Source organism: Gracilinanus agilis, chromosome 5 (assembly GCF_016433145.1).
Source record: "Gracilinanus agilis isolate LMUSP501 chromosome 5, AgileGrace, whole genome shotgun sequence".
Lineage (NCBI taxonomy): Eukaryota > Metazoa > Chordata > Mammalia > Didelphimorphia > Didelphidae > Gracilinanus > Gracilinanus agilis.
The window spans coordinates 243,960,234-243,970,703 of NC_058134.1; positions in this window are offsets into that span (position 1 = coordinate 243,960,234).

The following is a 10,470-nucleotide window of genomic DNA, read 5'->3' on the forward strand; positions in this document are numbered from 1 at the left end:
GTACCTTCCACGCTGTGCCCTGTTGTGGGGTTCCTCCGTTCGTCTGGACTTGTTTTTATGTCCCCTTGAGGAGTTTTGTGTGTTTCGGTCAGGAGAGGTTTAGAGCTGCTTCTTACTCTGCCGCCATCTTAACCCGGCCCAATCATTTCATTTTTGAAAGACTCTTTGTGGAGTAGATTGCCATTTTCTCCTCCAATTCATTTTATAGATGAGGAAAGTGAGGCAAATAGTGTAGGTGACTTTCCCAGGGACACATAGATAGTAAGAATCTGAAGCCAGAATTGAACTTGGGTCCTCCTGATTCCAGACCTGGTGGTCTATCCATTGTACCTCTGTTAAATCTCACCACAAGTCTTGTAAACTCCATAAGTTCAGATATAATGTTTTATCTAAGTTTATAATGTCCCCAGCACTTGCCTAAGTAGAATTAAAATGATGTCATGCAGTGTTTCTGCATGCAGTAGGTGCTTAATAAATTTTGAATTGAATTATTGATTCAAAATCATCCTCGAGGATCATTTGATGCATTTTAACGAAGAATTGACTTACCAGGGAACGAAAGGCAAATTCATACTTGCCACAGAGTAGAGGTGAAATTGTTTATCTTTCAGGGACTCAAAAAGATCTTGCAAGGGATGCTGATCCCATATCAGTGTCTCCAGTATCTCTCTCTGGATTTTGAAAAGTAAGATGGGTGGGTCTTCACATTAAAAGAAAGGGCATGGCTATACCTTCAAGCTAGGCACTTTGTGATCTTAAAGTGAGGAAGGCATTTTCAAGAAGCTTAGGAAAGAGAAACTATATTGAACAACCTAGCAAATTGAAACAACATTAATAAAATGTTGACAGCAGAGTATAGCCCTCTTATTCTGCATCAAGGACCAACTGCATTATTTTTTCATTCCTTATTAATTATTAATTATCATTAATTAATTGCTGATCATTTAATTAATAATTAATTAATTATCATACCTGGATTGATCTAAGCAGCATTTAATGTTGATTTCTAGCCAAGTAAATCCAAGAATGCCATTAATTTTCATCTTTCAGAAAAATACAATATTTTCAACAAAAAAGTTCTCTGAAAAATTGCTTTTAATCATCTAGCTTTTTTAATAATATATTTTGCCTTTTTCCATGTTAGGTTTTTATTTATTAGATTTTGGTTTGGAATGCTTTATTAAAAATTCATTTATTTTGGTGTACAGTAATTGCCTTTACATGTTTTTCATTTTGACACCTTGTAGATAGATATTAAAGGGCATTATTAATTATTGTCAAAGAAATGTAAAATAAAATTTAGAGAACATAGTAAGTATTCTTGGCCCTATTTTAGTCAACATTTCTATTAATGAAAAAAAGAGAGATGGGCTATATTAAGATTCCTTCTGTTTCTAAATGTTTGGCATTTTGACTGTATTATATGGATGAATGATGTGAAAGTTACAGATCTCCAATTCCTGGGGGAACAGCAATGATCCTTACATGTAGGGAAAAAAGAGTCAGTATCCAAAAATGAATTCATTTACTAGGCAAATTAATAAAATAAGTGTTGATGGAAAATCATCCACTTGGGTTGATCAGAAAGGGGAAGTCAGGCAGACATTAGTTTGTGTTAAAAAGGTTTGAGAGGACTAACAAAATCAATTATGAGCAAACAGTTTAATATTCAATCAAAAAAGTTTAGCAAAGTAATCAGGGAAACTTCTGACTTGATGGATTAGGAAATCTTTCTCCTTCTTCTCTATAGGCTTAAACATACACTGGTTCCTTGATGATATTAATAATAGAAAGACTAGCTAGCATTTATGTAACTCTTTATGGTTTGCCGAGTATTTCACAAATATTATCTCATATTATCTTCATAACAACAATCTTCGGAGTTAGGGGTTATTATTATTCCAATTTTACAGAATAGACAGGCTTAGTGACTTATCCAAAGTCATAAAGCTAGTAACTGTATGAGGCTGGGTTTAAATTCAGGATTTAATGACCTGAAATCCAACTCTCTATTTATCAACTCTCTATATCTATATCAACTAGTTCCCAAGTGACCTTATATTTTAATGGGGTCTCCTTATTGGTCCCTAGTGACTTGATTGTAACAAAAATTATTCTGGTCATTGAGTCATTGATAGGACTCAAACCCAAGATGATAGGAGATTCGTCCTCTGTAGACTATAAGAAGAGTTGTAAAAACAACTTGAACTCTTTTACTCTTTTGAATCTCTCTCTCTTGGATTTCCAGTAAAGATGATGGAAATTCCTTCCTACTCCACCCGTCCTCTGCGATGCCCAGTGGCAATGGCAACTAGGAATCCCATGGAAATGTGAACCTATATATGACTAGATGGGACTGAGATGGAACCTTGGAGGTACCTCCTTCAGCTTTCCTATTTCTTCCTCTGAGCAAAGATTAGCAGGCAATGAATCTGAGAGATCCATTCTTCCAACTTCTGTGATAAATTCAAAGATTAGAAATTACTGAGTTATAAATTTCTGTATTATTTGAATAAAAGGAGATTTCCAAAACTATGCTTCTCAAAGGAAAAAAATGACTACCTGGATCATCCCATAACTCAGCAGTCAAAGAAAGAATTGGACACAACTGAAATGACTGAATAATAATAATTATTATTATAGGAATGAGCCAAGCTCCATGTCAGCCCCTTTTTTGGTCCCCTGAACCAAAAGGTATAAAAACTAATGTGATTATAAACTTATTTAATAGAAACTGTGTCAAAAAGATGTGAACAGCCAGTTCTCAGTTGAAAAAATTAAAATGATCTATAGTTATATGAGAAAATACTCCAAATCACTATTGATTAGAGAAATGTAAATTAAAACAACTCTGAGATACCACTTTATACCTATCAGAGTGGCTAATGTGACCAAAATAAAAAAATGATAAATGTTGAAGGGCCTGAGGGGTGTGGGAAAATTGAAACACTAATGCACTGTTGTGGAACAGAATGATACACCATTCTGAAGAGCAATATGGAACCAAGCCCAAAGGGTCATAAAACTATGCAGACCTTTTGATCCAGGAATAACACTACTGGGTCTGTATCACAAAGAAATCAGAGAAGGGGAAGGACCTACTTATGCAAAAATATTTTTATAAACTCTTTTTATGGTGGCAAAGAACTGGAAACTGAGGGGTGTCCATCAACTGTGAAATAGCTAAAAAAAAGCCATAGATATGGTTGTAATGGAAAATTATTGTGTCATAAGAAATGATGAACAAGATAAGTTCAGAAAAACCTGGAAACACTTATGTGAACTGGTGCAAAGTGAAGTGAGCAGAACCAGAAGAACAGTATATACCACAACAGAAATATTATCTGATTATTGGCTGTGAAAGACTAATATCAGCAAAACAAGGTTCTAAGATAAATCCAAAGGACTATGATTAAAAAAAAAAAAAAAGATTTAAACACTATCCACAGCCAAAGAAAGAACTGTTGGAATCTGAATGCAGATCAAAGCATGCCATTTTTTACTTTATTCCCTTTGTGAGTTTTTTATTGTATATGTGATAAGTGTCTTTCTGTCATGACATGGCAATATAGAAACATGTATTACATAAAATCACTGATATACCCTATAATAGATTATTTGCTGCCTCAAGGAATGGGGAAGTGAGGGAATGGGGGAATCTGAATCACAAAATGACAGAAGTAAGTTGTGAAAATTTCTTTATGTAATTGAAAAAAATAACATCCGATTAAAAAATGAAATGTGAAAAAGAAAAATATATATATAGCATCTAGGACTAAGAAGGAGAAAGCCTTTCTGTAGCCAACTCCTCTTAGACCACACCTTGAGTACTATGCTCAATTCTAGGCATAGTCTTCAGGAAGCATAATAATAAACTGGAGTGTTGTACAAGGATGAAAAAAGTGGAGTTATTCAACCTTGAGTGGTATAAATTTAGGGAGCTTTAATAGTTATCTTTGGAATCCCTCTTGGAAAAGGAATTATACTTATCCTCAAAGAGCAGAACTAGATCCTTAGGGAGAGGCAGAATTGGGTTTGATAAAAAATATATAATCCAGGAGTCTTTAGGGAGGCAAAATGGAAATCAGGATCTGGCTTTCCCAGCACATCTGTCATCTGTAGCATATCTCTCTGCTCTCTTTTCTTTTTTCCCTCTTTCTGTCTGTCTTTGCCTCTGTCTGTCTCTCTGTCTGTCTGTCTCTCGCTCCTCTCCTTTTTCTCCCTACCTCCTTTCTTTTCTTCTTTCCTACTCCTCTCCGTGTGTTGGCATGGTCCCAAAGGCAGGATAGAACAACCCATATTTCTCTCAAAGCAGCAATGAAGATGTCTCTCCTCTCCAGAGCCTTATCACTAACTCTGCCCCCATCAAATATGCATCTTTGCTCCAAGTTGGCCTTGCCTAAGCAGTCATTTGTAAAAGGTTTCAGGCTCATGAGCTTACATAGAAATGTCCTAACCAAAAGTAACCTGGGTTGCCTCAAGTGGAAGTGGGATCTGTCTCATATGAAGCCTCTTCCAGCAAATAGTAGATGACTACTTGTCAGGGATGTGGTAGACATATAGTATTACTAAATGGCCTCTGTGATTCTAATTCTTAGATTCTCTGAGTCTAGAAGGAATACTAGCACCAAACTGGTAGTCCATCTTCTGATTCTCTGCCACTGATTTCTTTCATGCAAAATCTTTGTAATTCTACATAATTGAAATTGTCCTTTTTTTCTTTTTTGATTCTCTAAGAAAAAATGTATATCTTCAAGAAGAATTCCATACTTTGTCAAAAATTGAGGACTTTTCCCCCTTTTTCAATAAAAAAGTTCCTCCCCATATATATCAAAATATATTAGAACATAAAATGGAGGCATTCTTCATTGTGACTTTATTAAGCCAAATGTAATAAAAATGTTCCATTTGAAAATAATTGATTTTTGTGACACTGGGCAAGTCACTTAACCCCAGTTTCTTAGCCCTTTGCCCTCTTCGGCCTTGGAACTGATACTTAGTATTGATTCTAAGACACAAAGTAAGAATTTAAGAAAAAGAGAGAAAATAACTCGTTTTAAGAATTTTTTTTATTTTAATATTCTAAATTTACAAGTTTGATGAAGCTAAAAATAATTATATAGGAATTAAATGATGCATAAAGACCATAACCTCAAAATAAAATCAGTTCCCAGAATCTACTTGGAAGCATAAAATAATATTATTTTTCTTTGATAAGATGATGGTCTGTGGACTCATAGATGGAAACCTGGAAAACATCTCTGTGACCATTTTATCCAATCTTATCAAAGTTTTTTTTTGTTATTTTTTAGTCATGTCTGACTCTTCATGAACCCATTTGGAATTTTTATTGGAAAAAACCGTAGGCTTAATGGAAAGGCTCTGAAAGAGCCCATGCTGCATCTTCTAAGACTTTCCAATGTGAACCTTTCAAAGTATATTAATAAAACATACACAAAAAGTCACCTGACAAAATGATTCAGAGAGCCTGAACCCAGAAGGACTTCAAAGACTATCTTTTATTTAGATTGCCCAGAAACAAACCCCCATGGGTGTGGACACACAATGGCATATTGTTTGCTGGTAAACCTGTGTTCCCCATGAGATTGTTTTCTGCAAATTCCTGAGATAAATTATAATTGAGTTACATTTTGCTAAGTTGAGACAAGAGAGAGAAAAAAAATCAAATCATTGGTTGCCAAAAAGAAAAAAAATTTTCTGGGGAAGGTAGACTATTCTACTCCTCAAAGCAAACAATGAAGAGTATAAAATAAGGGGGACTCTCTTTATCAAAGCCTTGTTGACAAAGACCCTTTGTTCATTTCTAGTAAACACAGCCAAAACAAGTCCTTTGTGAGGAAATGTTCATTCATTTTCTCTTCTGCCTTGGAACTGATACTTAGTATTGATTCTAAGACACAAAGTAAGAGTTTAAGAAAAAGAGAGAAAATAACTCGTTTTAAGAATTTTTTTATTTTAATATTCTAAATTTACAAGTTTGATGAAGCTAAAAATAATTATATAAAAATTCAATGATGCATAAAGACCATAACCTCAAAATAAAATCAGTTCCCAGCATCTATTTTGAAGCATAAAATAATTTTACTTTTCTTTGATTAGACCCAAATGGTCTGTGGACTCAAAGATGGAAACCTGGAAAACATCTCTGTGACCATTTTATCCAATCTTATCAAAGTTTTTTTTGTAATTTTTTAGTCATGTCTGACTCTTCATGAACCCATTTGGAATTTTTATTGGCAGGAGATACTGAAGGACTTTGCCATTTCCTTCTCAAGCTCATTTTATGCATGAAGAAACTGAAGCAAACAGGATTCGGAGACTTACGCAGCTAGTTAAGTATCTGAGTCTAGATTTGAATTCAGGAAGATGAGTCTGTACCACATAGCAGCCCAAAAAAACTGGGACCCAGAGAGGCTGTGAAATATCATTAACTATGAAATGACAGAGCTGAGATTTGAACCCAGGACCTCAAATCCCCAATTCTTTCTTTTATAGAATGATCCATTTTTACCTAGCATATACCTGGCACAGAGTTGGCGTTTAATAACTATTGATTTATTGACTGGCCAGTAGCTTCTATAGTATTTTTATTCTAAACCCAAAGGCTTTCAATCATTAATTCTATTAAACTTTAAAAAAATTAACATTTTAATCATTTAAAACGTTTTATCGATATGATTTATTTCTATATTGTAGTCTTTTCTGAATATACCACCCGATCTTCATGCCTTCCTTTGTAACAAAGAAAAAACAAGGATTTATTATGAACTTAGTGGATTGACAGCCAAGTCTAGAGACAGGAGGCCTTGGGTTCAAATGTGATCTCAGAAACTTCCTAACTGTATGACCCTGAGTAAGTCACAACCCTAATTACTCAGTCCAAATTGCTCTTCTGCCTTGGAAGCAATATTTAATATTGATTCTAAGATGGAAGGTAAAATTAAAACAATATTAAAAAAAACTTACTATGTGCCAGGCATTGTACTAAAGAAAAGCCAGCCAACGAGATATGTACCCAGAGTCCTCCATTCCTCCAACAAGACGCTAGAGACATCCTTCTTAACCTCTTCTCTGAAACGAAGTATGTATAATTGCACAACAAATTGTATTTAATCTTGTTTTAACTGAACCTGATACTTACAGAAGACAATGAACAAAAGTCTAGCATCTGCCTTTTTAAAAAACCATAGGCTTAATGGAAAAGCTCTTAAAGAGTGCATGCTGCGTCTTCTAAGACTTTCCAATGTGAACCTTTCAAAGTATATTAATAAAACATACACAAAAAGTCACCTGACAAAATGATTCAGAATGCCTGAATCCAGAAGGACTTCAAAGACTATCTTTTATTTAGATTGCCCAGAAACAAACCCCCATGGGTGTGGACACACAATGGCATATTGTTTGCTGGTAAACCTGTGTTCCCCATGAGATTGTTTTCTGCAAATTCCTGAGATAAATTATAATTGAGTTACATTTTGCTAAGTTGAGACAAGAGAGAGAAAAAAAATCAAATCATTGGTTGCCAAAAAAGAAAAAAAATTTTTTCTGGGGAAGTTAGACTATTTTACTCCTCAAAGTAAACAATGAAGAGTATAAAATAAGGGGGACTCTCTTTATCAAAGACTTGTTGACAAAGACCCTTTGTTCATTTCTAGTAAACACAGCCAAAACAAGTCCTTTGTGAGGAAATGTTTATTCATTTTCTTTTTTTTAAACATTTATTAATATTCGTTTTTAACATAGTTACATGATTCATGCTCCTACTTTCCCCTTCACCCCCCGCAAACTCCCCCATAGCCGATGCACATTTCCACTGGTTTTATCATGTGTCGTTGATCAAAACCTATTTCCAAATTGTTGATAGTTGCATTGGTGTGGTAGTTTCGAGTCTACATCCCCAATCATGTCCTCCTCAACCCACGTGTTCAAGCATTTGTTTTTCTTATATGTTTCCTCTCCTGCAGTCCTTCCTCTGAATGTGGGTAGCGTCTTTACCATAAATCCCTCAGAGCTGTCCTGTGTCATTGCATTACTGCTAGTACAGAAGTCCATTACATTCGATTTTACCACAGTATATCAGTCTCTATGTACAATGTTCTTCTGGCTCTTCTCCTTTCACTCTGCATCAGTTCCTAGAGGTCTTTCCAGTTCACATGGAACTCCTCCAGTTTATTATTCCTTTGAGCTCAATAGTATTCCATCACCAGCATATAGCACAGTTTGTTCAGCCATTCCCCAATTGAAGGACATACCCTCCTTTTCCAGTGTTTTGCCACCACAAAAAGTGCAGCTATAAATATTTTTGTACAAGTCTATTTATCTATGATCTCTTTGGGGTATAAACCCAACAATGGTATGGCTGGATCAAAGGGCAGGTATTTTTTAATAGCCCTTTGAGCATAGTACCAAATTGCCAGCCAGAATGGTTGGATCATTTCACAACTCCACCAGCAATGCATTAAAGTCCCAATTTTGCCACATCCCCTCCAGCATTCATTACTCTCCCCTTCTTTCATTTTAGCCAATCTTCTAGGTGTGAGGTGATACCTCAGAGTTGTTTTGATTTGCATTTCTCTAATTATTAGAGATTTAGAACACTTTCTCATGTGCTTATTGATACTTTTGATTTCTTTACCTGAAAATTGTCTATTCATGTCTCTTGCCCATTTATCAATTGGGGAATGGCTTGATTTTTTATACAATTGCTTTAACTCCTTGTATATTTGAGTAATTAGACCCCTGTCAGAGTTTTTTGTTATAAAGATTTTTTCCCAATTTGTTGTTTCCCTTCTGATTTTGACTACATTGATTTTGTTTATACAAAAGCTTTTTAGTTTAATATAATCAAAACCATTTAATTTACATTTTGTGATTTTCTCTAACTCTTGCTTGGTTTTAAAAATCTTTCCTTTCCCAGAGATCTGACAAGTATACTATTCTGTGTTCACTTAACTTATTTATAGTTTCCCTCTTTATATTCAAATCATTCACCCATTCTGAATTTATCTTGGTGTAGGGTGTGAAATGTTAATCTAAACCTAATCTCTCCCATACTGTTTTCCAAATTTCCCAGCAGTTTTTGTCAAATAGTGGATTCATGTCCCAAAAGTTGGGCTCTTTGGGTTTATCATACACTGTCTTGCTGATGTCATTTACCCCAAATCTATTCCACTGATCCTCCCTTCTGTCTATTAGCCAGTACCATATTGTTTTGATGACTGCTGCTTTATAGTATAGTTTAATATCTGGTACTGCTAGGCCCCCTTCCTTCACATTTTTTTTCATTATTTCCCTTGATATTCTCTAAATTTTGTTATTCCAAATGAAATTTGTTATGGTTTTTCCTAATTCAGTAAAGAAGTTTTTTGGTAGTTTGATATGTATGGTGCTAAATAGGTAAATTAATTTGGGTAGAATTGTCATTTTTATTATGTTAGCTCATCCTACCCGTGAGCAATCAATGGTTTTCCAATTGGTTAGATTCAGTTTTATTTGTTTGGAAAGTGTTTTGTAGTTGTTTTCATATAATTGCTGTGTTTGTTTTGGTAGATACATTCCCAAGTATTTTATATTGTCTAGGGTGATTTTAAATGGTGTGTTTCTCTTTCTACCTCTTGCTGCTCTAATGTGTTGGAAATATATAGAAATGCTGATGATTTATGTGCATTTACTTTGTATCTTGCAACTTTGCTAAAGTTGTTGATTATTTCTACAAGCTTCTTAGTTGATTCTCTAGGATGTTTTAAGTATACCATCATATCATCTGCAAAGAGTGATAGCTTAGTCTCCTCATTGCCTATTTTAATACCTTCAATTTCTTTTTCTTCCCTAATTGCTACTGGTAGTGTTTCTAGTACAGTGTTAAATACTAGAGGAGATAATGGGCATCCTTGTTTCACTCCGGATCTTATTAGAAAGGTTTCTAATTTATCCCCATTGCATATGATGTTTGTTGATGGTTTTAGGTATATACTGTTTATTGTTTTTAGGAAATGTCCTTCTATTCCTATACTGTCCAGTGTTTTCAATAGGAATGGATGCTGCATTTTGTCAAAGGCTTTTTCAGCTTCTACTGAGATGATCATGTGATTTTTTTTGTTAGATTGTTGATATGGTTAATTATGTGGATGTTTTTCCTAATGTTGAACTATCCTTGCATTCCTGATATAAATCCCACCTGATCATGGTGGATGATCGATCCTCTTGATCACTTGCTGGAGTCTCTTTGCTAGTATTCTATTTAAGATTTTTGCATCTATGTTCATTAAGGAGATTGGTCTATAGTTTTCTTTCTCTGTTTTTGATCTCCCTGGCTTTGGGAATCAGTACCATATTTGTGTCATAAAAGGAATTTGGTAGGACTCCTTCTTTGCTTATCATATCAAATAATTTGTATAGTATTGGGATTAGTTGCTCTTTGAATGTCTGATAGAATTCACTTGTGAATCC